General features: G+C 44.5%; 1 protein-coding gene across 5 annotated transcripts in view; it reads left to right on the top strand.

Moving 5' to 3' along the window:
- Positions 1 to 27,475, top strand: part of NHEJ1 (non-homologous end joining factor 1) — an 83,104-nt gene that overhangs the window by 50,211 nt on the left and 5,418 nt on the right. Inside the window, exon 6 of one of the 5 annotated variants that reach the window (XR_005790547.1) lies at positions 23,057 to 23,126. The exons of the other annotated variants lie outside the window; for them this stretch is intronic. The gene's annotated coding sequence lies outside the window, so the exon portion shown is untranslated. The remainder of the gene's footprint in view (positions 1 to 23,056; positions 23,127 to 27,475) is intronic. 5 annotated transcript variants of the gene reach the window in all.

Below are 27,475 nucleotides of genomic sequence, written 5' to 3'. Positions count from 1 at the left end.
CTCAGCACTTAGTATTAATGTTGTAGGCACCGTTGACCCCCACTCAAACTTCCTGAGAGCGGGCAGCCCAGCTTGGAGTGGAATGGGAAATAGGAGAAATGAGTATGTTTTCAGCAAACACCACTTTGAGAGGTGTCTTTGTTAGACTAAAATGGAAAGCAGCAAATGAGGACCCGGAAGGGAGATTTCATGTGTTTTACGGAACCGGGGGATGCCAGTCCCACTGCTGCACTGATTCCTTTCTCTCCCTTCTTTCCTCTTCTCTTGAAGGTGCTTTCTCTTAACGGTGCAGTCTGAATTCGTGGTGCTTTTGGGCACTGCCTAGTAACATTGGAGTGTGGGGCTCTATCTTGCAGAATGGTAAAAGGACTTCGTGTTGCAAGCATAGGCTCTTTGTTTTAGGTTTCAGTTGTTCCCATTTCAATAATCCGTCTGTTTGTAGACCTTCTTTATGCCTGAAGATGAGGATAATAACGCTAGTTGATATCTGTGAAAGTGTATGTGACGTTGTTTTCCGAGTCCAAGGAGAGCAGTGTCTCCCCTGGTTGGCTTTCCTGTCACAGGGCTTTGATCACCCATCCCTTGTTTCATCCTTTCTCCTACTTTTAGCTCTTCGGACCAGGCTAAACAATTCCTCCCTGCTTGAGTGTTTACACTCTCCCAGTGTTAGCAGAAGATTATCGTATGTAGTGCCAGACGTCACTTAGGCCATCTGCCTTGCACCCCTCATCGCTCGCTCCCTCCTTTTTCATCCTTCCACCCCCCCCCCCCCACCTCACATCAGTTATGGTCCTCTTCCTGGCACTCCCGGAGACTTATCTCTGCAGCTCTGCTGCGGGAGCACCTGATCCTGGGCACGTGAACCAGGCAAGTCTCTCAGAACCAGGGGAAAGAGACCTCTTCTCTATCTTCAATTGGGATTGGGGGCACAGAACTTAGTTTTGTTGGTATCTTTCTTTCAGTTCATTCATATAATAAACATTTATTGAGCACCTATTATATGCTGGCTTTCTATTAGACACCAAGGATGTCCTTCTGTTCTATTAAACTTAGCAGCCATTTAAGTAATTAGGTTAGGCATTATGTTAGGCATTATGTTAGAAGGCGGGGGTTCGAGAATAACCGAATCTCTCAAAAACTTTGCCCTCAAGGAGTTTATAACCCATGTCTGAAGGGTCAGACTTGCAAAGACTAAATTACAACACGATGCAGAACAAAATGAAAGCAAATATAGGTCCAAATGATGTGCTTTGGAAACAAAGAATAAAAAAGGTTTAATTCTGGCTTTTTGAAGAAGGTTGGGTGGTGGGCAGCAGGAATGGATCTTGGGGAAGACCTTAAGAAAGAAAAGAAATTTGAGCTGGACCTTGAAGGATGAGCATTTCTCTAAGTAGAGAATGTGGAAAAGGATATTAGAGTGAATAGCACTCATTCTTTCTTTCCAGAAATATTTTTTTTTTTTTTTGTCGGGGCGGGGGAGTGGAGAATGGGAAAGGGCATTAAGCAGGACAACATTTATTCTTCCTTTGAGTATTTTTTGAGTGCCTACTATGTGCCAGTCACTAATCTAGATGCAGGGATAGAGCAGTTACCGAAACAAAGTCTTTGCTCTCATAGAAATACAGTCAAGTGAGTTGTCAGAGTGAACGTGGCATTGTTCTTCTGTGCCCCATTATCATTCACCATACTTCTAAATGTACTAAGTCCTTTGAACTAAACCCTCTGGGCATATTGTCATCTCCTAATTTGGTGCCATCTTTCTGGATTCTTTCCTCTTAGCCAGATTTTTGGCAGGTCAGTAACTGAGACCAGATTCTGTACAAACCTTGGGCAGTAGTGAAATTGATACTTTTGATAAACACCCAACGTCACTGGAAGATGATGAGGTGTCTTGTATTTTAGTGTTATTTTTATTTTACAACATACTTGTAAATTCTTTGAAGATTGATAACCTGTGTAAGTAACAAATGGTAAACATGAAACTAGAAAATGTGCTTACCCAGAATATCTCCTTCCCCATCAAGCAAGTGATTGGCACTTGCTCTAATCGTGTTTACCTTGGCTGTATCTGCTCCACCTCTTTCGTTTACTGTGCTGATTCTCAGGGCCCATCTTCTGCCCAGCTGATGTGTGTTTCTGTTTTACCCATGGTCTCCTCATGGCTTTAAGCCATTTTAATTTGGTCAAGTTAAGCCTTTCTTCCCAAGTCTGCAATTGCCTTTGCCTCAATTCTAAGAGAGGCTGACAGTAGGAATGAATCCAAAATTCCATTCATTTTCCATTCACCACATCTGGATTTCTTTTAGCATCATTTTCCCCCTTGAGAACATTTTCAAGGTTCTCCTAATTTTCTAGTGCTTTTTTGGGGGGGTGGGGGAGGTGCCTTTTGGAAGATTACTCAGAAGTTTCCAGGACTGATTATCTAGTCTTGAGTCTATTTATGTATATCCCCACCTTCTCCGGTTTAGTAAAATCATTTCCCTTTCCTGTCTTCATTTACTGTGTGGGCATCTTATTCTCAAGACCCGAGTTCTGGGTGATACTTTTCTTCTGTTCTCCTTTGTTTCCTGGAGGAACCATGGACTCTCCAGAGTAGTCTTGACACATCTTGCATTCACTTGCACACTCCGGATACAGTAGCGATTCGTTTTTCATGTCTCCTGGTTTCACTTCTGCAACCAGCCTCATTCTGTCAGTTCTGGAGATCTCTAGCTAGATGTTTGCAGTTGCCACACTGTTCTCAGCCACTAGGGGGCACTCTGTTTTCCTTAGCTCTTTTGGCCTAATTGTGGGGGGAAATCTGCCATTTCCTTTAGTCAGTCTGTATCTGGCCCAGGGCCACCACATTCAGCCCTGCAGGCTGGGTACCAAGCGGCTCCAGTGAGCATCATTCACGTCAAGTAGGATGCCTCTGAGTCATGCGATGCAGTGGCCCTGCCTTTAGTCCAGCCAAGGCAATGTCAGTATTTTTTTTTTTTTAGCCTTAGGCAAAACAGAACCAAAAATACCAAAACCAGAACCAAAAGAAAAAAAAAAAGTTTAGATAGGAACAAATTTTTCCCTGCACTATCATTACATTATTCATATAGATGATGTAAGTTCTGTTAAACAAACAAACACCTTGCATATGGGTGCTCTGGAGTTAGGCAGACCTGGCTTTGAATCCTGACGGCACCATCTACTGGCTACAGGACTTTGCTGAGCAAGTTACTTAACTTGTCTAAATGGGTGCTCCAGAGTCTGGTGGTCTGGGTTCAAAACCTGGTTCTACTCAGTTACTAGATGTGTGACTTTGAGAAAGTTACGTAACCTATCTGGCTCCAGTTTCTTTTTGTGGAAAATGGGCATATACATGTTCTCATGGAGTTGTGAGGGCTCAGTATGATACATACTTGAGTGCATTTCATGATGTGGCACATAATAAACAATCAAAAGTATTGGTTACATGTCTAATTATTGTTATTCTCTTATTTCTTTCCATTTAGGATTCAGTGTATTTAACAAAGACACTTCGTTTTTGGTTCAATGTTGATGTATATAAGCGAATTGGAAAACAGTTCTCATTGTTCTCAAATTGATGTATCATCCCCCACCAAACAGAACAAAATAGAGTTCACATTAAAACAAGAATGAGATCCTCTTCTATCAGTTGGCAAAAATTGAAATCGATTGTTATATCTTTGGCAAGATTATGGGGAATTGGGCATTCTTCATACAATTTTAGTGGGAATATAGATTGATATATTCTTAAATTTTTTTTCAACGTTTTTATTTATTTATGGGACAGACAGAGACAGAGCATGAACGGGGGAGGGGCAGAGAGAGAGGGAGACACAGAATCGGAAACAGGCTCCAGGCTCCGAGCCATCCGCCCAGAGCCTGACGCGGGGCTCGAACTCACGGACCGCGAGATCGTGACCTGGCTGAAGTCGGACGCTTAACCGACTGCGCCACCCAGGCGCCCCGAGATTGATATATTCTTTTTGGAGGGCAGTCTTTTGGCAGTATCAGATATATCCTTTAAACATTTAAAAAAAAAATTTTTTTTTCAACGTTTTTATTTATTTTTGGGACAGAGAGAGACAGAGCATGAACAGGGGAGGGGCAGAGAGAGAGGGAGACACAGAATCGGAAACAGGCTCCAGGCTCCGAGCCATCAGCCCAGAGCCCGACGCGGGGCTCGAACTCACGGACCGTGAGATCGTGACCTGGCTGAAGCCGGACGCTTAACCGACTGCGCCACCCAGGCGCCCCTAAACATTTTTTTAATGTTTGTTTATTTTTGAGAGAGAGAGAATGTGAGCAGGGGAAGGGCAGAGAGAGAGAGGGGGGGAGGGACAGAGGATCCAAAGCAGGCTCTGTGCTGACAGCAGCGAGTCTGGTGTGGGTTTCAAACTCACGGAACTGTGAGATCATGACCTGAGCTGAAGTCAGACGCTCAACTGACTGAGCCACCCAGATATACCCTTTAATCCAGCAGGTAGGAATGTAATCTGTAGGGGTATTAACTTGTGAACACATGTGCATGAGTATGTTCAAAGCAGCGTTGCTTCTAATGGGGAAAATTGGAAACAGTTTAAATGCCTGTTATGTAAATGTGAAAAAAATTATGGTTTATCCGTAAAACAAAATACAATGAAGCCATTAAAAAGAATGAGGTAGACCTGTATATACCGTGAAAAGATGGCCATCCTATACTAGTAAGTGAAGAAAGCAAAATGCGTACGAATATATACTATGTGGCTCCTTGTGGGGGGAAATCACCTTTGTGTATGTATGTTTATATATAAGAATAGGAAAGAGTCTGGTTAAGGATACACACCAAATTGTTCGCAGTGGTTACCTCTGAGAATGGGTTGGGGATGAAGAGAGGGGGCCTTTTACTTCTATACTTCTGTAGTGTTTAAAATGAAGTGTTAAATGGGGGCACCTGGGTGGCTCAGTCGGTTACGTGTCCGACTTCGGCTCAGGTCATGATCTCACCGTTTGTGGGTTCAAGCCCCGCATCAGGCTCTGTGCTGACCGCTTGCTCAGAGCCTGGAGCCTGCTTCAGATTCTGTGTCTCCTTCTCTCTCTGCCCCTCCCCCGCTCATGCTTTGTCTCACTCTGTTTCTCAAAAATAAATAAATGTAAAAAAGAAATAAAAATAAAATGAAGTGTTAAATGTATATCTAAGTGTTAAGTCAGTATATCATTTTGTAAGTTTTCTTAGAGGAAGAGAAAGTACTGGATGAGTTTACCCAGTACCAGTTCCTTATCCTGATAGCGTTCTTTGCTATTTCTTAATTTGATTTATTTAGCTTCCCCCTAGTCCAGGTTCCTTTTCTCAACCCTGTCTGGTTTAGGGGGCTTCTCGGTTCATCTGGGAATTCACATTCTGCTTCTCTTCCACAGTGTAATCACTAGGTCTGGTCCTGTGGGTTCTTGGCCATATTCCATTGCTTCTTTAGAGCCACTTGCCCCTCTTAGATCACCCTAATTTCTAATCCCCTAGTGAGGAAGGCACTTCCCTAATTGACCCCAAGAATGTCACTTAGGGCTTTAGGCCTGTCTGCACTAATCTTACTCAAGCTTTACCCTTCTTGAAGATTTCCTCAGCTCCTAGACTTTTGAAACCCTTGTTCTCATCTCCTGATAGATGTGTGTCTGTCTGGTTGGCCTTCTTGTATTAAAGCTGGTGCTGCTCCTCAGTGAAGCCTAGAAAATTACCTTCTTATTCTAGACCAGGTCTAGCCTAGGGTTGGTAATTATAGTGTCACTCCTAGTGGCACGTGCCATGTTCCCGGCAGATTCTTACCTTAGGTCCACCTTCTTGCTAAAATAACAGGAAGCTTTTTTCTTCTCTTGTTTTGAAGACCTGTGTCTGCCAAACCACCGCTGCCCTTAGTGGACCTCCCACCGGATTCCACCTTCCAGTTGGAGGAGCATGTCTTGCACTTCTTCACTCTGTCCTCTTTTCTCAGCCTTCCCCAGTTCCTGAACCCCTTCCACTATGCCTTCTGGAATCAATAGTGCATCATCAGCAAAATGTCCTTCCTCTTCAGTCTCTTCTCTAAGCATTCCTTTCTCCTTGCTCAGAAACATGGCTTTTGCTGAGGATGCTTCTTTATCTGCAGCCCACTCACATGGTGGCTATTTCTTTTCTTACAGTCCTCTTATCACTGAGTATGGTGGTGGGATGTGTATCCTTCATGCTTCTAATTGCTGCTTTCTGACCATTCTCCTTTTCCTTCCCTAAAAAGCCCGGTTTTCACGCTCTCGTCATTTTATATCATCCAGGGGCGCCTGGGTGGCTGAGTCAGTTAAGTGTCCAACTCTTGATCTCAGCTCTGGTTCTGATCTCAGGGTTGTGAGTTTGAGCCCCACATTGGACTCCACACTGGGCATAGAGCCTACTTAAACAAACAAACAAAAAAACCCAAACCAAACCAAAACAAACGATTCTATCATCCAGTACTCTTTATTGCTATAGTGCAGTGACTCTGACTCATTCCTATCTGTTTCTTGAGGACTTGAGCTGCTGATTCACTGCCACTTTCTCCAGTCTTCCTGAATTATTTTGACCTCTGCTATATCTCATTCACTGATTTCTGTGGTCCTACTGTAGAGCAGTGCTTCTTAACAAGGAGGGGTTTTGTCCACAGGGAACATTTGGCAGTGTCTGGAGACATGTTTGGTTGCATAACTTGAGAGGCACTACTGGCATCTGGTAGTAGTGGGTAGTGTCCAGGACTCTGTTCAATACCCATAGTGCACAGGATGCCCCCACCCCCCACAACAAAGAAGCTGTCCAGGTCATGGTGCTGCTGTTTGGAAACTCTGCCTTAGAGCCTACTCTAGACCTTGTCATGGCTAATAAATGCAGCCCCTCCATAATCTCCATTTTATACATCTCACTTTCTAGCCACTCATTCCTTTTACTCTTCCAGGTCTCTTTCTCTACCTTGACTCAGCTTTCCTTTAATCCTGCAGGGACTTGCAGTCCATTGATCTTACCCTCCTTTTTATTGTCCTGGCTTCTTTGATGTCCTGCTTCCCTTCTTTACTCAGCTCCTGTGGTCGATCATTATAATCCCTTCCTTGCATACGTTTTGATTCTATTGCCCATCTCTTGTCTTGTGTACAGTTAAACCCGACTTTTTGACCTCCTCCATACCTGCATATGTAGCCAAACATGGTCAGAAAAACAAAACAAAACAAAACAAAACAAAAACAAGACATAACATCTGTGCTGACTAGTTTCAATTTAAATTCTTGGCCATGAACTTCAAATGCACCCGAATACTGCCAGGCAGTCATATTGTGTCTCCCTGACCCATTCACTCTCCTGTCCTTTTACACCTCCTCTTTCCCCAAGCCACCTTCACTCTGCTTCCTATTTTGCTGGGAAAAAAAAAAGAAGAGTCATCAGAAGTGAACTTAACAGATTTCCACCACCACTTCTACTCACTGCCAACATATATGCTCTCATACACTGCCTTTCTACCTTTTTGCATAGGTAAGTTTGCCATCTGCCCGTCTACAGGCAGTTCCTCCATTTGTGCATTAGGTTCCATGTCACGTATCAAGGAAATTGTTCCGGCGATTCTCCTCTCTCTAACCTATTGCTTTCTTTAGGTTTATCACATTAGCATACACATGTGCTATTATTTTTCCCATCTGGAAAATCCTCCCCTTGATATCTTACTTTGCCCACCAGTTACTAGTCTGTTTCTTTGCCCACTCTGTTGCAAACCTCTTTACAAGAGCTGTCTATTTACATTGTGTTCAGTCCCTCTCTTCCTGTTCTCTCTTTTTAAAACCACTTCATTGGGGTTTTGACTCGTATCACTGTACTGAAATTGTTCTTGAAAAGATCACTGCTGACTTTCTCATTGCAAAATCCAATAGTTAGTTCTTAGTTCTCATCTTATTTGGTTTACAAGCAGCCTTTCATACAATTAGTCAGCCAGTCCTTCTTGATACACTTTCTTCACTTGACTTCCAGAGCTGTGCACTCTCCTGGCCTTATTTTCTGTTTCTTGGTTACTTCTTCCCAATCTCCTTTGATGATTTCTTTTTTCCTGTACTATCTCCAAGGCTTGGTTCTTGGTCCTCTTCTGATCTCTACATACATTTCACTCTGTTGGTAATTACATTCAATCTCATGGGTTTAAATACCATCTTTATTCCTGTATCTCCAGTCCAGATCTTCCCAGACCCTAGACTTGTGTTTCCAGCTGCTTGTCCAACATTTCCCATTGAAAGTCTGTTGGACAGCTCAAACTCAACACATTAAAATTGAACCCCTGATTTCCCTCTGTCTCCACAGCACGCATATGCCAAACATGGGCCTCCTCTAACCTTTCCTTCTCAGTTGATGGCAACTCTGTCCTTCTGCTTGTTCAATTAAAAATCTTGGAATCATGTTTAACTCTTACCTTTTTTCTCTCGTCCAGTCCATCAGGAAATTCTGTTGGCTCCTCTTTCAAAATAGATACAGAACTTTCCACTGCTTCTTCCACCTTGATCTGAGCCACCTTCAGTTTTTGCTCAGATGACTATAGTAACCTCCTAATTGGACTCTGTGCTTCCACCTGGCTCTCCTATAGTCTGTTCTCAACTTCGAAGCTGGACTGATCCTTTAACGTTCTAAGTCAGTTGATGCCACTTCTTTGCTCAAAACCCATCTCACTTCAAGTAAAAGCAGTCCTTTGAGTGACTGATAAGGTCCTATATTATCTGACCTCCATAACTACTCTCTGACCTCTCCTACAATCTCTTATTCCCTTACTTCACTCTAGACACATTGACCATATTATTATTCTTTCAATACACTGTACACACTCCCGTCTTAGGCCTTTGCACTAGCTGTTCCTCTGTTTCCAACACTTGTCCTTCAGATATCCATGAGCTAAATCTCTCAGGTTCTTCAAGTTTTTTGCTCAGATATCATCTCCTCAAAGCCCACCCTGACTACCCTATTTAAAACAGCAATCTGGGGTGCCTGGGTGGTTCAGTTGGTTGAGTGTCCAACTCTTGATTTTGGCTCAGGTCATGATCCCAGAGTCATGGCACTGAGCCCCACATTGGGATCTGCGTTGAGCATGGAGCCTGCTTGGGTCTCTCTCTCTCTCTCTCTCTCTCTCCCTCCCTCTCTCCCTCTGTCCCCCCCTCGCTCTCTCTCTCCCTCACATATAAATAAAATTAAATAATAAATAAAATAAAATAAAATAAAATAAAATAAAATAAAATAAAATAAAATAAAATAAAATAAAACAGCAATCCACTCCTCCATCCCTACACTCTCAATTCCTTATGCTACTCTTTCTTTTTTTCCCTATAGAATGCAACATCCACCAACATACTTACTATTTTATATTACCGGTCTTCTACCACTAAAATATAAGTGCCACAAGGGCTGGAATTGTTTTATGTTTTGTTCATTTTTGTGTCTCACTAACCAAGAACAGTACCTGGAACACAGTGGGTCCCAGTAAATATCTGTTGAATTAATGCCCATCTAGTTTTAGGCATGATCACAGAGCATAGGTGACTGCCCAGTTGAGTCCAATGAGCAGTAATTTTGTGTGTCTCTGCAGCACCTTATATTTACAGAATCTTTCCTGGCTTATTACCAACTCTTCTCCCTCATCAGGTGTTCCCCTCCTGGGGGACTAGTCTTGCAAAATTCTACCAACTTTATGCAATACAAAGTTCAAAGTCATTAAAAAAAAAAAAAAGACCAAAATAGCAAGAAGTTGGCCCTCTCACTTTCTTCCTGCCCTGAATTATTTAGAAAGAAGGAAATCTTAGAGCTCCATGTTTCCTTCTTCTCCAAGTGTCCCTCTCTCAATATGGTTCTTTGATTTCTGGGCTTTGGGATCCAGTTTTAGGAAGGGTTTCTGGATGAGGCAAAATGCTTTGCACCAGGAGCCCCTCAGTAAGTGAGTCTCCACCTTTCTCCCCCAATCTACGTTTTGGTTTACTGAGCCTCTTACTTTTTGTCAGCTTCTCAAAGCTTCTCTTCTTGGGCCCAACCCAGATATAGTCTAACTGACTATACCTCTGGTTTTTTGTCTTCAGCACCCCTTATGACCTCAGTGAAAATGTTTCTTACTTCCTGTCTGCCTTAAAACCTGCCCCTTTGCTCTTTTAATATTATTCTGATGATGCTCCCTCTCCAGCTGCATTTATAATAGTGCCCATGCCCCTTATCTCTGAACTAGATCCCAGGTTATTAAGAATTTGATTGAGAAACTAATTCCTGCTATCAATGGCACCATTCCTATTCACTCTTGGCTCTTGCTGCTCTGGTAAGGCTCTTCCTGATCAGTCCTGGGCACAAGAAATGGGCACAGACTAAGGGTCTGCATGAACTAAGGTTTTTATTATGTGGGGAAAGAGCTTGGGCAGGGGACAGCCGTTAAGTGACCACCAGGTGTAAAGCATTGTACTGATATAGAAACACGTGCTAAGCACTGGTGGTGAGCTCCTTTAACACTTAGGACTCTTGGTGAAAGATAAGCTCCTCAAGACCTGGAGACCTGGCCTCTTGGGCTAGACGTCTACACGCTACATAGTCTCTTTTTATCATGGTTGGCTTTTACTTCCTTTCCCTTCTCTGCTTTATTCTCCCAACAGATCTTCCAAAAGCTACCTTGCTTGTTAGAGATAATACAAATGGGAATGGAGGAAAGATGGCTTGGCCAAGTGTCTCCTTAGCCTTTCTCCCATGTCTACTATCTGCTTTCCCTTTATTAGGAAGGGACCCATACGGTCTCTTGACCCTTGGTCAGTCCTTCCTTTAGATTCTCCCTTAGGTGCCCTTGTGCTCTGGCTAGTGGCTTTTAGGGTGGCATTGGGGTTGGAGCTGTTATTCCCTGGGGTGGGAATCAGAGAGAATAAGATTCCTCTCCCACCCTCTTCCTCTGTTTTGGTGGGTTGGAGGGCCAAAGCCTTGACAGAAAATGTTTTATTGTCAGCAGGTGTTCAAGATGCCCTGTAACCAGAGCCTAGGTTTGGTCCTTCCTTCATCCCCTCACCTGGAGATGAACCCTGGAGTAGCTCTTCTGTTCCCTAGGGTCAGCCTGGTGTCAGGGCTGCCTTCTCTTGCCTCCTAAGTGAGCCTGGGTTTAGGGGTTTAGCAAACTCACTGGGAATCTTAAACCCACAAGATTATGGCTTCCTGCAAGGAAGTGGGGAGTATATCAGTAGGAAGCACTAAATTAGGTAACCAGGGCATCCTTCCTCCTCAGTGAAACCTAGATCCAAGAGAGCACGAGATGTACTATACCTAGAAATGATCTTAGAGTACCTGGGCTGCAGCCAGGAGAGAGGACAAGGAGTGTAGAAATCCTGGGCTGAGGGACTGAAGTCTCAGAAAGCAGCTTTTAGCCTCAGGCCTGATCACATCCATTTAGGAAAATTTCCTCATCAGACCTGTCTTGACTCCTGTGCAGATTCACGCTTCTCTCTTTCTCCAGCCCTCTTCTCCCACCACCCACCCTCATCACGACCACACTCCTGTTCTGAGTTGAGGTCTAACTTGAAGCATATCTTTTAACCCCCACTTTCGTCTGTCTCTGCTCCATCCTCCTCTGCTATCTCTTTGATGCCTCGTTAGGCCCTGCTCTAACCTAGGTAGGCACTGGATTTTAGAGCATCATTGGACACGTTTAGGTCACATCCCTCCACTGCCACCCCAGCCAGGCGGTTAGCTGGTGCCCTGTTGTGAATGAGTATTTTGAGTTAAACTAGTAGCAGGTAACTGGGGCTTAGCAGTTGACCTTCAAGCACTTCAGCTTCCTAACCCACAACCTGCCAGTCTTCTTGTCTTTCTGGAAAGTGACTTTGTATCCAGAATTTTTATTTCTAGAATCTCAGAATCCTTGGAATCCTTGCCCTTCTTTAAACTCAGAGACCAGAAGGGCCAGGCACTGGCCACAGGTCTGGAGAGCATGTCCCTCAATGGACTTACCACCATGCTTGGACTTTGGTAGTTACTGCAGATATTGTGTTAAATAATTTTCACTTTTTCATGTTTTTGATGTTTGATTTGATCTGGTTTTCACTGTGTCTTTTACAATATTTTCACTATAGGGCACCTGAGTGGCTCAGATAGTTAGTTGAGCATCCAACTCTTGATTTTGGCTCAGGTCGTGATCCCAGGGTCATGAGATTGAGCCCCACGTTGAGCATGCTGAGTGTGGAGCCTGCTTGAGATTCTCCTTCTCTCTCCCTCTTTCCCTCATCCCTGCTTGTGTGCATGCACTCTCTCAAATTAAAAAAAAATAATAAGTAAAGTATTTTCACTATAAAATAGTGGTACATATATAAAGGAAAATATATGATGTACATAAGGCATAAAGGATAATAAAGCAAATACCGTGTACCCACCAGTCACTGCATTTTAAAGCAATTAACAGTAATTTTCAGCCCCATTCCCCTCCATCCCCTGTCCCTCTTTCCTGTTTACCCTCAGTGGGTTGAAAACAGTGGGCAAAGCAGCTGGGGAAGCCTGAGGGTCATTCTGTTCCCTTCTCCACAGAAGTGGCCCCAGACCTACATTCGTCTAATGGGAGTTTAGACATTGACCATAAGTGTTATTTTTGTTAACAGGAAGGCTGATCAGGACACAGTTTATCCCTCTCAGTCCCTCCCTTCCCCCAATAAAATGGAATATCTATTTAAGATGCATTTCCCAAGAAGAACTCTGACAGCTTTGGTTTCTTCTTCTGGCTGTTTATGTCTCCCTCTTGCCCTTGCCCTCCCTAAACCTAAACATCTATAATGATCCAGATAGTTCCAGGACTTCATTGATTTTTCATCCTGCTTCATTTTGTCTGGCTCCTACAAGTGAAATATCTAAACTGCCCAGGTTTGCCTGCCAGGGTTGGTCACATAGACAGAGGACAGGCCGCTCTCCCCCTCCCTTTGAGCCCTTGAGCCACTGGACATTATTAGTGTCTTCTACAGCAGGCTCACAGAAACCAGCAGCTACAGGTTTTACAGAATTAAGATTGTACATAGTCTCAACTATTAAGGAATTCATAATCCAGTGGAATATTAATATACACAGATATACATAGTGTATTATCAACTCTCAGTAAGCTTATTTGTTTTCCTTTTTAAGTTTATTTATTTATAGAGAGAGAGCATGAGCACAAGCAGGGGAGGGACAGAGAGAGAAGGAGAGAGAGAATCCCAAGCAGGCTCCACACTCTCAGCTCAGAGCCTGATGCGGGGCTCAAACTCGCAAGCCACAAGATCATGACCTGAGCCAAAATCAAGAGTCAAATGCTTAACCAACTGAGCCACCCAGGTGCCCCTGTTTGTTTAAATACTATCTCAGCAATTAATTGTCAGGAAGAAAATTTCATCAATTAGCTTAAGTGAAAAGGGAATATACTGAAAAGGCACAGAGAGATCTCTTGGTACCTAATTTCAGGGCACTAACCATGCCTCACAGGGGCTGGAAAGGTGGCTTCTTTCCCAGAGATCTCAAATCACTTTTTATCCCTCATGCCCGCCCCCTGGCCAGTTTGCTTCTGCTCCCACAAACTACTGACTGGCACGTGGCTTTGGTTTGACTTGTTGCTCACTCGGACTAACTCTACGTGGCCGTTCTAACTAAGCATCCACTGTTGTTCAGTGAAAGTCCACAGCAGGGTTTTTTTTTTTTACCCAAGGGTCCGTGGTTCCCTTGAAAATCCATGCTTAGAATTCAGGGACTCGTGAATCAGGTGGAGGGGAAAATTGCAACCTTATCTTCATTAACCTGTAATTGAAATTTGGCATTTCTTTCTCTTATAAACACAAACCACTACAGCATTAGCAGTGCCTATAACTTTCGTCACCAATAGATATTACAGATATGTTTATATCATTTTATATATGAAATAATTTATATATGAAATTTTATCAAGAAATATAGTTTATATTCACTGCTGTTTGAAATGACAAGTTATTAGGCCTGCAGCTAGATCTTGTAGTTTAATATATTAATAAAGAAGCATACATATTAATGTATTACTCATTTTAAAAAATATTTTAAAAAACACCATTTTAACTAATTGGTTTTCTTTGTAATCTTATATGTCTTATTTTTTATTTTCTTTAAATGTTTATTTATTTTGAGAGAGAGAGAGAGAGAGAGAGAGAGAGAGAGAGAGACTGTGAACAGGGGATGGGCGGAGAGAGTAAGAATCCCAAGCAGGCTCTGCATTGTCGGCACAGAGTCGGATGTGGGGCTGGAACTCACAAACTGGGAGATCATGACCTGAGCTGACACCAAGAGTTGGATGCTTAACCGACTGAGCCATCCAGACACCCCTCTTGTATGTTTTTTTGTACATATTTGGAAGAGTCCTCAGCCTTCACCAGACTTCATAGGAGTCCATGGCACGCACAAAAAAGCAAAGAATGCCTGCTCTATGGCTTTTGGGTCACATATTGGATGGAGAGAATCTGATTGGTCTAAGGATTGAGTTCTCTTGGGTCAGATGTCCACCCTTGGTCTAATTAGCTGGGTTCAGGAGATCTGGGTCACATAGTACAGATTTGACCACCTCATCTTGCCCTTTTATGGGGGTATGTGGGTGAATAGAATACACCTCCAGAGAAGGGAGCTTAAGTGACTTGGCCACCTTAACGTACTTTGTAGTCATTTGTATTTGATATAGAGAACAGTTTTCTTCCTACTTGTATTGTATCATCTATCTAGGAAATGTGTGCTGTTGGAGTACCTGGCTGGCTCCATTGGTGGAGTATGCAACTCTTAATCTCTAGATTGTGAGTTCGAGCCTCCCGTTAGGTGTAGAGATTACTTAAAAATACAATCTTTAAAAAAAAAAAAGAAAGAAAAGAAAGTATGTAGTGTTGGTTGTCAAAGGAACCAGTAGAATGTGGATAGATCAATATGAATCCAGAAAGAGATCTACTGATCGTCTAAGTAGTAGCATCATGTTAGTATGGCAAGAAAACACAGCTTGGAATTAATAGTAAAGTTTTTTTTTTTAATTTTTTTTTCAACGTTTTTATTTATTTTTGGGACAGAGAGAGACAGAGCATGAACGGGGGAGGGGCAGAGAGAGAGGGAGACACAGAATTGGAAACAGGCTCCAGGCTCTGAGCCATCAGCCCAGAGCCTGACACGGGGCTCGAACTCACGGACCGCGAGATCGTGACCTGGCTGAAGTCGGACACTTAACCGACTGCGCCACCCAGGCGCCCCAATAGTAAAGTTTTAATACTGAGTGAAAAAAAAAATTCTCTTCTTCCCCCAGCCAGGATCATGGATCCTGGAGGAGCCATTCTTTCCACATGCATTTTCTCCAAATTATAGCTTCCATGTTTAATCTGTCATAGATGTGCTCAGTGTATTCATCTAGGATATGCAGAAAACAACATGATACTTACTATCTGCTCAAAGAGGAGCAAGGGAGGCTAATGCTGAGGACATGCATTCTTCTAACCTGGGGCTGAGTTAGGAATTTGAGTGCAGAGATTTCCAGAGAATCTCATTTTCCTGTGACAATATCACACAGATTTAGCTGCAAAATCTCATTCCCTACATGACACTGTTTTTCCTTGCTAGCCTTCCTTCAGTCATGCCACTAATTCTGATCAATCTGGCAACAGTGATTTGGGCTGGGGGCTATTAGTTCGCTGGTTCCTGTAGATCTCCCCCCTATTTTCAATTCAGTATGCTGTTCTGAATTAACGGACATATATCTACCCCAGCTCCACCCTCCAGGTCTACCCCATAGCATTTCTTCCGTTTGTCTCCAGTGTAGGTTAAGAGCAGAGAGTTTGAGGGCAGAGTTTGGAAATCCCTGACAAGGGTGAAAAATCCTGCCTGCTTCATGCTGTTCTCTCAAGGCAGACTGGGCACAGACCTGTATCATAGAACTGAACATACTTTGCTGAACCCATAATCATTCATTTATTTCTTTGGACCTAGCATAATCTGGCTCACAGAAGGTGCCAAGTAAGTGACTAAATTTATTTGTTTCTGTAGCTTGAGATTTTTTTCCTTGATCCTGCTTTCGGGAATTATCTCCTGCTATTAAGCAAGATTTATTCTGTGTATGTGTGCGTGTGCGTGCACATGCGTGTATACCCTTGTTTATTTAATAAAGAATTTAAAGCAGCTTTTTCAGTAACCCTTTGAATTTTATTATCTCCCGGTCCCCAGACCTGGAAAACAGTGTTCCCTTTACCTATTCCCAGAAAACTTGCAGCAGAATATATTTACTAGAGTCTAATTCAGCATCCCTGGACCTCAGACTGGCCTTAGCAGGAAGCAGACTTTGGGATGAAGTCAGGCTCAGTGATAGAGAAGCTCAGACTGTGGGAAGCTGCCATCAGAAAATCTCAGGGCATTGAATTTGAAAGGTGCTAAGGGCTCAGAACCTCTAGGTCTAGTTATTCCTTCTCCGCAGGACTTAGGGTGACCCTTGCCTCTATTCCCCCCACCTCCCATCCCATCTCCTATCCCAATCAGTACATCCTTTGCCTGATACCAACAGTTTTTGCTCCTAGCAAACTGATATGAATAGCTTTAAAATTGTTTTTTAATGTTTATTTATTTTTGAGAGAGACAGAGACAGAATGCAAGTGGGTTAGGGGCAGAGAGAGAGGGAGACACAGAATCCAAAGCAGGACCCAGGCTCCAGGCTCTGAGCTGTCAGCACAGAGCCCGACGCGGGGCTTGGACCCACAAGCTGTGAGATCATGACCTGAGCCGAAGTCGGACACTCAACCGGCTGAGCCACCCAGGCGCCCTGAATAGCTTTTTTATTTTTATTTTTTTTTTAATTTTTTTTCAACGTTTTTTATTTATTTTTGGGACAGAGAGAGACAGAGCATGAACGGGGGAGAGGCAGAGAGAGGGGGAGACACAGAATCGGAAACAGGCTCCAGGCTCCGAGCCATCAGCCCAGAGCCTGACGCGGGGCTCGAACTCACAGGCCGCGAGATCGTGACCTGGCTGAAGTCGGACGCTTAACCGACTGCGCCACCCAGGCGCCCCCTGAATAGCTTTTTTAAATAAGGAATTGCAGAAATGGCTCTGAGGTTGTGCCGTGTGCCCTAACTTAAACTCTACTGGGTTATGGGAATCTAGGACTGCAAAAGGAAGAACTAAGAAGTCCCCAGAGTTCCAGCCTCTTGTTTTTTGGACTGAGTGAGAGATTGGCAGTCAAGGGCCTGTATCTAATTGAGCTAGTCAAAAGAAGATCCTCAGCCAGGATTGGGGAAAACTTCCATCCCAAAGCTCAGTGAATATAGGTTGTAGGCTCCATGAGCGAAGTAGTCATGTCTGTACCCCCAAACTGAATGCCCAGCACATACTTCAGAGCCTGGCACATAGTAGACACTTGGTAAATATTGGCAGAATGAACCTGAATTCTAGGAACTAACAGCTTGGTTGGGGAGGTAGGAAATTAGTAAACAAACAAACAGTTGAAAATTATTGTAATTGTTTGGAGGGAAAAGAACAGAGTTCTATAAGGACAAATACTTTAGATGATATGGTCCAGGGGCCTGAAGAAGTGACATTTAAACAGAGATCTAAAAGATGAGAAGGGACCAGCTTTGAAGCCAGCAGGGGATAGATATATAAGAGATGCTGTTAAACCCCTAGCCAGTTAGAAGTAATGCCGAGGAGGAAGTCTGCATGCCTATTTATCTAGATTCTTGTAGGCTATTTATAGAAAAAAAAGAGGAGGGTCTACTGTTGATTCATGGTTAGTGTGTTCGCCGCTGCCCCCACCCCACACCGTTCCTTACATATCCAGCTTTGTTTTATAATACCTTAGACCTGGTGTTATTGACTGGGAATCAAAGGCTCTAGTGTGTGGCTGGCCACGAAGAACAATTATTTGTTTATGGGTCTGACTCCTCAACCAAAATATGAGCTTCTTGAAGGCAGTGAACTCCATCTTATCCTTAGGACATGGCACACTGTGTGGCATAGTCAACAATTTCGTTGAATGATTGAATTGCTAATAACAGTTAATATAATATTTGTTGAGCGCTTTCTGTGTGCCAGGCGGCGTAGCAAGCATTTCACATGCATTATCTCATCTAATCCTCACGATAACTCTGTAACGCAGGTAATATTATTATTCCTGGGGTTACAGTTGGAGAAACAAAGGTTACTAGCAAGATAAAGTGATGTATTGGGGATCCAAGTGTAAGCATTTCAACTCCAAAGCCCACACTGTTCAGCTGATTGAAGTGCTTCTTCTGGTTGCCTTCAAGGAACACAGATTGCTTGGAACTCTCAAAGGAACGTGATTAATACGTCTCACACATTATCTCATTTAACAATCCTCTCGGAAACCCTCATTGATAGGAATTATTTTTCTCATTTTATGGAGAGAAAATTGAGGCTCAAAGGGATTAAGTCACTTAGCTAAGATCCTAAAATGGATATGTAAATGGGGAGGGGCGTATTTTCAGAGTCGGGCGCATGTGACTCTGGATCCTGTGTTCTGCCCCTGTTCTGTGCTAACTCCGGTCACTCAGTCACTAGGCAGGAGTCTGCTCCACTGACTGTATTAAAGCCCTTTAAAAGTTGTCCAAGCCTGTTGAGAGCCTAAGCGTCTATTCCTATTTTAGTATAGGTGCTGCCGAAGCGAGCACAAAGCGTCTATTCCTAAAAGAGGAAACAGAATGGAGAATGGCAAGAGGAGAGGGGGAGAGCAGAGACTTTATCTTTTTTAAAAATCCTTTTAAAAATTGAGTTACAATTTGTATACTTTAACATTTACCAGAAGTGTGTGATTCAGTGGTTTTTAGCATGCTCACAGTGTCGTACAGCCATAGCTGCTATTGTGATTCCAGAACCTTTTTATCACCCTAAAAAAAGAAACTCTGTGCTGATCCGCAGTCACTCTTTATTCCCCCCCCCCCCATCCCTCAGCTCCTGGAAATTGCTAAACTACTTTGTCTCTAGGTGGATTCGCCTATTCTGAATATTTTACACAAATGGAATTATACAATATGGGGTATTTTGCATCTGGCTTCTTTCACTTGACTTGATGTTTTCAAGATCCATCTTCTGAAGCAAGTATCAATACTTTGTTCCTTTTTATGGCAGAATAATTTGCCATTATATGGGTATGGCACATTTTGTTTATCCATTCATCAGTTGGTCGACACTCGTGTTGTTTCCACTTTGGGATTATTATGAATAATGCTGCTATGAACATTCGTGTAAAAGTTGTTGCATGAACATATGTTTTCAGTTCTCTTTGGTATAGACCTAGGAGCACAATTGCTGGGGCATATAGTGACTCTCCATTTAACTCTTTGAGCAACTGCCAGATTGCTTTCCATGGTGGTTTATCTTTTATTAATAAACGTTTTATTTATTTATTTATTTATTTTTTTAATTTTTTTTTCAACGTTTATTTATTTTTGGGACAGAGAGAGACAGAGCATGAACGGGGGAGGGGCAGAGAGAGAGGGAGACACAGAATCTGAAACAGGCTCCAGGCTCTGAGCCGTCAGCCAGAGCCTGACGCGGGGCTCGAACTCACGGACCGCGAGATCGTGACCTGGCTGAAGTCGGACGCTTAACCGACTGCGCCACCCAGGCGCCCCTTAATAAACGTTTTAATTGAAGTGTAAGATATATACAGAAAAGTGTCCATATCATAAGCAGATAGCTTGAAGAATCATTACAAAGTGAACATGGCCATATAATCAGTACCCAAATCAGGAACCAGAAACTTTCAGTTCTACTCAGTACATACCATCTCTAAAGGGTTGCCGCTGTCCCGACTTCTAATATGATAGGTTATTTTTGCCTGTTTTGAACTTCATATACATGGAACTATATACATAATATATACTCTTTTATGCCTGACTTCTTTCACGCAATAAAATGTTTATGAAGTTTACCCGTGTTGTGGAGAACAGTGCTTTGTTAATTTTCATTTCTGGATAATATTTCACTGTAAGGTCATTCCGCAATTTATCCATTTGCACTGGATACATACATAGAATTGGAATGGTCTCTTCGTAGTTACACATATGTTTAGATTTAGTAGATGTTGCCAGTCTTCCAAAGTGACTCTCAGTTTGTACTCACACAAGCAGCGTCTGAGACTTCTGGTTTTGCCACATCCTTGTCAACACATATCATCTGCCCTTTCCCTATTAGCCATTATGGTAAGTATGTAGCGGCACCCTATTGTGGTTTTAACTTCCCTAATAACTAATGGGGTTTTGTACATTTTCATGCAATTATTGGTCATTTAGATTTGACCAAGCCTTTTGTCAATTTTCTCTTGAGTGATTTGTCTTTTTCATATTGATTTTTAAGAGTTTTCCATATATTCTTCATACATTCTAGAAATGGGTCTGTTATTGCTTGTATGTATTGCAGGTATTTCCTCCCATTCTGTGGCTTGCTGTTTTGCTCTTGGTGGTATCTGTTGGTGAACAGAAGTTCCTAATTTTAGTGTAGTCTAGTTTATCAATCTTTTCCTTTGTGATTTGTGTCCTAGTAAATCTTTACCTACCTAAGGTCATGAAGATCAGGCCCCTCTCATGAGTGTGTGTGTGTGTGTGTGTGTGTGTGTGTGTGTGTACTTATGTGTATATGGGGAGGCGGTGCATCACCCTCTAGAGTAAGATTCTGCAGGGTAGACAGGATACTGTGTTACCCTACAGGGAGCAGGCAGAAGGCGCGGTGGAGGGGGGGGGGCAGGGAGCCCATGAGGAGACAGCCGCCATGGGCTGTGTTCCCAGCTGTCAGGCGTGTAATCTGGAGTGAAAGAGAATCCCTTTAGTGGTAGAGGTCCTACAGAGAATACTAGCGGGTCCTCTAAATCACCTCTGTGTCCTGTAGACCCAGCTGACTGTCCTCTCTTCTCCACTGGCACAAGAAAGAAAATGAAATCTGCACTTCTGAACAGTTGCTCGTGGCACAGGGCAGGGATCCAGAGCTTTCAGAGCCAGGTGCCTGCCTTATAGCTGTGATTTTTGTTGTTATTAAATATGACGCTTTTTCTTTCTGATTTTTACCACATTGTTTCATCTCCGTTTGGGGAAAGGATGGTGAGGCGGCTGAACTTGAGAGAGGTGCTTGATGGTCATTCAGACTGGTTGTCTCCCCAGCACAGGCTGGCCGGAGTCCCCTCCCTGAGCCGGAGCTGACAGGAGCTGCTTGTTCTTGGAGAAGGAGTGGGAGCTGCTGCTGAAGTTTCTGAGGGGCTCCGAGGATTCCTCCCCCCCAGGAAACCACTTTGGTCCCCCAGCCCCTTTGCCGCTTGTGAGGCGCTCCCCAGACTAGAAAGCCGCGGTTTGTGCTGGGGCTGGGTGGGGCTTTGGGACAGTTTAGGCTTGGCCCTGCAAAGGGGAGGGGTGGCTCTGGAGCGAGCAAAGGGTCACAGCTTAGGCTGTACCATTTGCTTGTCACCTTGAGAAGTTCCACCTTGTCTAGCAAAACCTCCTTTCAGAGGCAGCCACCACAAAGGGCTCTTATGAGAGCGGCGGCCCCCACCCCCCCCCTTCACTTCCACTCCCTTGACCATTATTTTTCTTTTGGGGCAGAGCTGAGGGGCCTTCCTGCTATGACTTTGAGGGGCTGTACTTATTTTAAAAGGAGATTTAGAGTCTAGAGCCTCCCTGTACCAGAGACTCCTGTTTCTGATTTTCTAGTACCATCGGAGGACATGCCAGGGCTTGAGTAAGGCTTTCCTTCTCTGGAGGGCCTTCTGTCTTTTCCTTCTGTCAGCCTCTTGGGCTATTTGGGGAGTTAAGAAGTAGGTGAGGGCTAGCTTCTAGTACTGGACCTCAGAATGGGGACCAGCTTCCTTGTGGGGAATGGGTTGTGGGGGCAGAAGGGAGACATGCGTGTCTCATGGGGTGACTCTAAGAGGTATTAGAGCATAGTGGTTCAGGGGTACGTTCTGGAGTCCGGCTTCCCAGGTCTTCTACTTCCCCACCCTACCACTTTCTAGCTGTGGCCTTGGTTAGGTTACTTAACCTCTCTGGGCCCTTGTTTTCTCATATATAAAATGACAATGATTTTAGTGCCTTGCTGATAGGGTTACTGTGGAGATTAATTGAGATAAATGCATTAAAATGCTTAGCCTAGTACCTAGTACATTAAAAGTGTCTCCAAATGTTAATCTTACTAATATTAGTTAAGCCATCTACTTGGACACCTCTTTTATAGTCTCTCTTCCCCTCTCCCGTCTCTTCTAGCTGTGCAGTTCAGGGAGCTCACTAGGCCTCAAGTGGAACCAGAAAAATCTGAATAATACAAGTAGGACGGGACTTTATCTCGAACTGTTTTGAACTATGCGCGTATCTTATCTCCATTGCATTTCCAGCACCGTGAGAGAGAGAGAGGCAGCAAAATCATCCCATTAGAAGGGCAGGCCACAAAGCGATTTACTGATTTGACTAGACGGCATACCTGCGTGCCTGAATGTAAGAACGCGTGCACACAGCCATTCTCCCACCTCGCGTTAACGTGGGGAGGGGCAAGATGGACTGCACTTGATTTGCAGGGTCCCCAGTGCAAGATTTTTTTTCCCCCCAAACACAGGATTAAGTCCAGACCTGTCTGTGCTCTCTCCTTAGCAGAGCCCAGCGCTGAGTGGGCGGGTGCTCAGGAGCTAGAGACTGCCGGGAGAGCACGGTGAGGTCAGCAGCGGCGGGCAGAGTGGTCAGGGTAGGCCCGGTGGGGCCCAGACCCAAACAAAGCTAACCCAGACCAAACACAGGAGCGGCCTCAGCCGTCTGGACTTCACATGCCGTCTTCAAGGGCAGCGTGCCTTGTGTGCTCAGGGTACTGTGTTCTCTCCCAAATCAGCAAGATTTGCAATCAGCGAACTGAGAGAACTCACAGGGGTGCTCTGTGAGGGACAAGACAGAGGCTGGATCTTGCTTGAAGCTCCAAAACTGCTCATCCAAGTGAGCTGCTGTGGAGTAACTGAAGTGCGGAGGAGGGAGAGCCAGCGGTTGTATTTGCAAAACCTGGATATCAATGCCATCTCTCTCTTTTTTCTGTCCCATTAACGTTTGTTTTTTTTTTTTTTTTTTCTCTCAGACTCTGAAGAAACAGAGATCAATCCCATCAAAATACATTTGTCTGTCAACTGTGGATGATGTATCTGCAGGTCATGTTTTATGTTTTTCTACTTTCCAAATAGCCTTTGTTGATTGAGCATGTGTTGGTTTAAAATGGAAATGGCGTGGCAGAGCCTTTTGCACCAGGCACATTAGGGAGCAGGAAGGGGTGGTGGGGAAGGGTTCCTGGCTGAAGCATCGTTGGACAAATTGGGCTAGTTGGAATGCTTTTGCTGAAGTTTTTTGGGGAGCAAGCTGCTTGTGCTCTGTGTGCCTCTGGAGAGGGTAGCTTTACTCTCCAGCGTCACACCTGCCCCACCAGAAAAAAAAGAGGGTGAGGAGGATGAAAATCAAGACCTTGACCTCTTGGGTAGGTCCTGAACTTGGGAGATCAAAGAAGATCTTTGAGAAGCAACAGAGCTGTTTGGGGTAGATTGGGAGACATAATATATACCGAGCTGGCAACCTTTACATTATTGCGTGTGAGCCTTCTAGCAATCTCATACGAACAGGTGTCACTAGGTATCCTCACTTTTCTGGTGAGGGAACAGAGCCAAAAGAGGTTAGGAACATAGACGCTGACTGGCAAAGTGAGGATTTAAAGCCAGGACTTGTTGGTACAGAAGCCTTCTGGCCTTGGTCCTGACCAGAGTCTGAGGAGTGGGCTAGTGTGGCAATGGTGGGCAGTGAACTCCCTGAGGGTTACCAACCAGGGTTTCCATGACAGTGTGTCCCTGCTCTGGGCTTTGACTTGTCACTGAATTGTTGGAAGAGCAGTGGGGAAGGGTTAATAATTGAGTCAGACCTGGTTTCTCTGTCTGCACTAGAGCATCAAGACATTTCTTGAGCCTGCTTGGCACTGGACTTTTCCAGGCAAGAGAAGTCTCAGTGTGCCTTGCAAAGGGAAGGGACAGACATTTCTTGGGTCCTTACTCTACTCTCTCATTTAACCCTTCCATGAACCATGACCATAGTTGTTGTTAGTCACCCCGCCATCCCACCCATCTGTCCATCCCTCCATCTCTCTCTCTCTCTCTCAAGATCAGACATTGATTAAGTATATTAACTTGCCCTAAGTGTTCCTGCTAGCAAATAGACCTAAGGTACAAATCCAAGTCTTTGGACTCTTGAGCCAGACCTTAAAGCTTGCTTCTGCTTCTCTTTTTTCTTCTAAGAATTTATTTTTCTAATCCCTGGATAATCTTCCTGCTTCCTCTTTGAATGAGAAGCCACTTTGGGCTTTCTCTTTTTATACCGTGATACTTCCCCTGGGCATTGGATTCACCTTTCCTTCTAGTCTCACCCTTTTGCTACCACAGCTGGCTCTGTGTTGCAGACTTAGGGGTCATTTCAGGTTTCCTTTGGTCTGGGGATTTATTTTTGGTTTCTGGGTCATCCCTCAGTGACATCCACCTTCTGTTCTGGAATGGGGTGATCCTTGACTCCTTACGAATGCTACACCCACTCCATCAGCAGATCCTGTTGGCCATACCCTCAGACATACCCAGAATCTGGTCACTTCGTTGCCACCTCCCCTCTACCACCCAGGCCCAGGCTCTCCTGGTCATCCTAGCAGCCTTCTAGAAGATCTGCCTACTTCTTCTCTGGTCCTTCAACACTCAGAGTGATGCTTTCAAAATGTAAATCAGATCATTTCACTCCTTTGTAAACTCTAATGGCTTCCCATCCTCCAGAGCAAAAGCTAATAAACTACATTAACTGCCGATTTCAAAAAAATACACAAACACACAGGCACATAGCTGCCATGCTCGTCCTCTGGTACAGGGTGACTGTCTAATTTATCGTGCAAACTAGGACTGAATCAGGGAGAAAGCGACCTCTATTAATAAACGGCAACAGGCATAAGCGGGGACTGGACCCAGGCAAACTGGGAATCTAGTCCCTTGACCCAGAGAGCCATGTGGATCATTCTCTCACTTCTGTTTGGGTTGTTAAAAAATATTAACCCTCTCAGTGAGGACTTCTTTGGCCTCTGATAAAAATTGCAGCACAATCCTGCCCCAATCCCATAACGCCTGTGCTGATTTATTTTTCTCTGTGGTCACCATCTGATAGAGCGTATGTTTTAATTAGCTATATGTTTGTTGTTGATCCCCCTTTCTAGCATGTAGACTTCAGGAGAGCAGGAGATTTTTTTCTTATCTCTTGTGTTCGATCTGTTATATCCCCAGCATCTCAATCATCCTGAATACCGTAGATGGTCAGTAAATATTTGTTGGGTGAATGGCTTGAAGGTGGGGAGTTCTGTTTGTTAGAGTCTTTCTTATTAGAGTCATCTTCCTAAACCGTTTTTCTCCTTCTTGGCTATTTTGGTAACCCTTTGGTAATGTGGGACCCTAGAAGAATTTTCCAATGTGCCCTTAACCCTAAGCGGAGCTAATGATGAAAATCACCATAATTTCCTAAACTGGGACTTGCTTTCTCCAGGCGAGGAAGTTTGTGAACATCCCAGCAGAGTTTACCAGGTTGCATGAGGGAGGAGAGGAACTCCTACCCTTAGGAAATCATGCTTTGGGGGCTCTGCCCTGCTGTGTGACAGTACAGTCTGTGGGGCCTGGGGGCTGGGTGCTGCACAGGCCTCTGGGCCTGGTGCTGGCACCAAAGACCTGCTCAGGGCTGACATTTGGTCTGTTCCCTTTTCTCCTTTGTCCCCTACGCCCAGTCTCCTCGGCTGTGGGCCCCTATTGAGTAGGGTGAGCTACTGTCAGTCAGGGTCCAGCCTTTCTTTACCCAGGACTCTAAAAGTTTCTTTTCTGAAACAGCTTCAGAGGAAAGGAGGGATGGAGTCGGGGCGGGGTGAGGGTGGGTAGGGAGGTGGGGAGTGAGGTTGGGACTCTGACCTTTTATTTCTTTTTTTTTTTTTTAATGTTTTATTTATTTTTGAGAGAGAGAGAGAGAGAGAGAGAAAGCTGGGGAGGGGTACAAAGAGAGGGAGACACAGAATCCAAAGCAGGCTCCAGGCTCTGAGCTGTTAGCACAGAGCCTGATTTGGGGCTCGAACTCACGAACCTTGAGATCACGACCTGAGCTGAAGTTGGACGCCCAACCAACTGAGCCACCCAGGCACCCCACCCCAGTCCGACGTCTTATTTCTAATGGAAAGAGACAATTGGGATCTCTCCAGCAAATCCTGCTGGGGTCAGAAAGTAAGAGGGAGCCTTGGAATTTCTGGACCCCTGGGAGTGAGTTTGAGGACTCATAGTGATGGGAGCTACAGACACAGCTCCACGACAGAGGGGAGCTTGGGCACTGGGAACTGAAATGAGCTGCAGTAGGGAAAAGAAGGGGAAATAAAATGCCCTAGAGGATCTGTAGCTTTGGTTTTCCTAAAGCTTCTGATATGGCCAGATGGCAGGGGCCAAAGTCCCAGCAAACTGGAGATGGGAGAGAAGTGTCGCTGTGGGACTCCTGAAGAGTCACAGTGTAACGGTTAGTTAGTGAGGAGGTGCTAAATGTTGCCGAAAGCCTGCAGAGGCAAACTTGGAGAATGCTTCTGACCCCTCACGCTTGATTCAGTATTCGTGTGGAGCCAAGCAAGCCTTGGCAAGCACGGGTGTAGTAGAAAAAGCCACTTTGTGAAACAAAAGGAAACTCCCACGGGCATACCCTTAATTCAAAAAACGAAGCCCTTAGCAATCTGGTGGGTATGAACTTCGCCTTCGGGTCCTGTTTCCCATGAGATACATCAACCTTTGTGCCTCACATAGCTCCCCACCTTCACAGTCTAACCTTGCACGGCTAGCCAGGTGTCACCCTCCCCACCCCAGGCTTTTTGGGAGACTCTCAAATTCCTCCTCTTTCTTCTTCTCTGGGTTCTTAATACTCTTTGTTTATAACTCTGTGATAACACAACACTTGGAAAAAACCCTACACTGCCCGTTCCTTGCACCTGAATATACTCTTTGAGGCAGGGACTCTTATTTTAAATCTTAGACTAGCTCGGTCCTGTTCTGAGGAGGGCAGGGTACACGTCTTTCCCCTCGCCCCAGTCCTGCAGTGCCTGGCACGTGGGAGAATCTTAATAGCTTTTTGCTGCGTAGCACTGATTCTGGGTTAATCGGATGAACACATTATACAGTAGACTGACCTGTCTCTTCTTCCCCTCCCCACTCTGGGCAGTGACCTGCTTTGTGGCTGGTACACCTTGCTCCTGGCTCCTTTGTACTTATGGCAGGGGGCACTGCTATTTGCTTTTCTCAGTCCTGACCCCAATGTTCTCTCTTTGATCTCTGCCGCCTGCCCTAGCTCCCCCCTGCCATTGTCCTGCCTGGAGCTAATGTTCCTCCTTCCCAAGCCGGGGCCTCTCCACCTCCTTCTCCTTGCATATTGTGAAGATGATGCCTGTGGAGTCAGTGATGATGGGAATGGCTGGAATGGA

Source organism: Herpailurus yagouaroundi, unplaced genomic scaffold (genome assembly GCF_014898765.1).
Source record: "Herpailurus yagouaroundi ecotype Mexico unplaced genomic scaffold, PumYag 140, whole genome shotgun sequence".
NCBI classification, from domain to species: domain Eukaryota; kingdom Metazoa; phylum Chordata; class Mammalia; order Carnivora; family Felidae; genus Herpailurus; species Herpailurus yagouaroundi.
Note: the sequence above shows the minus strand (reverse complement) of the source record. Positions and strands in the feature narration are given on the sequence as shown.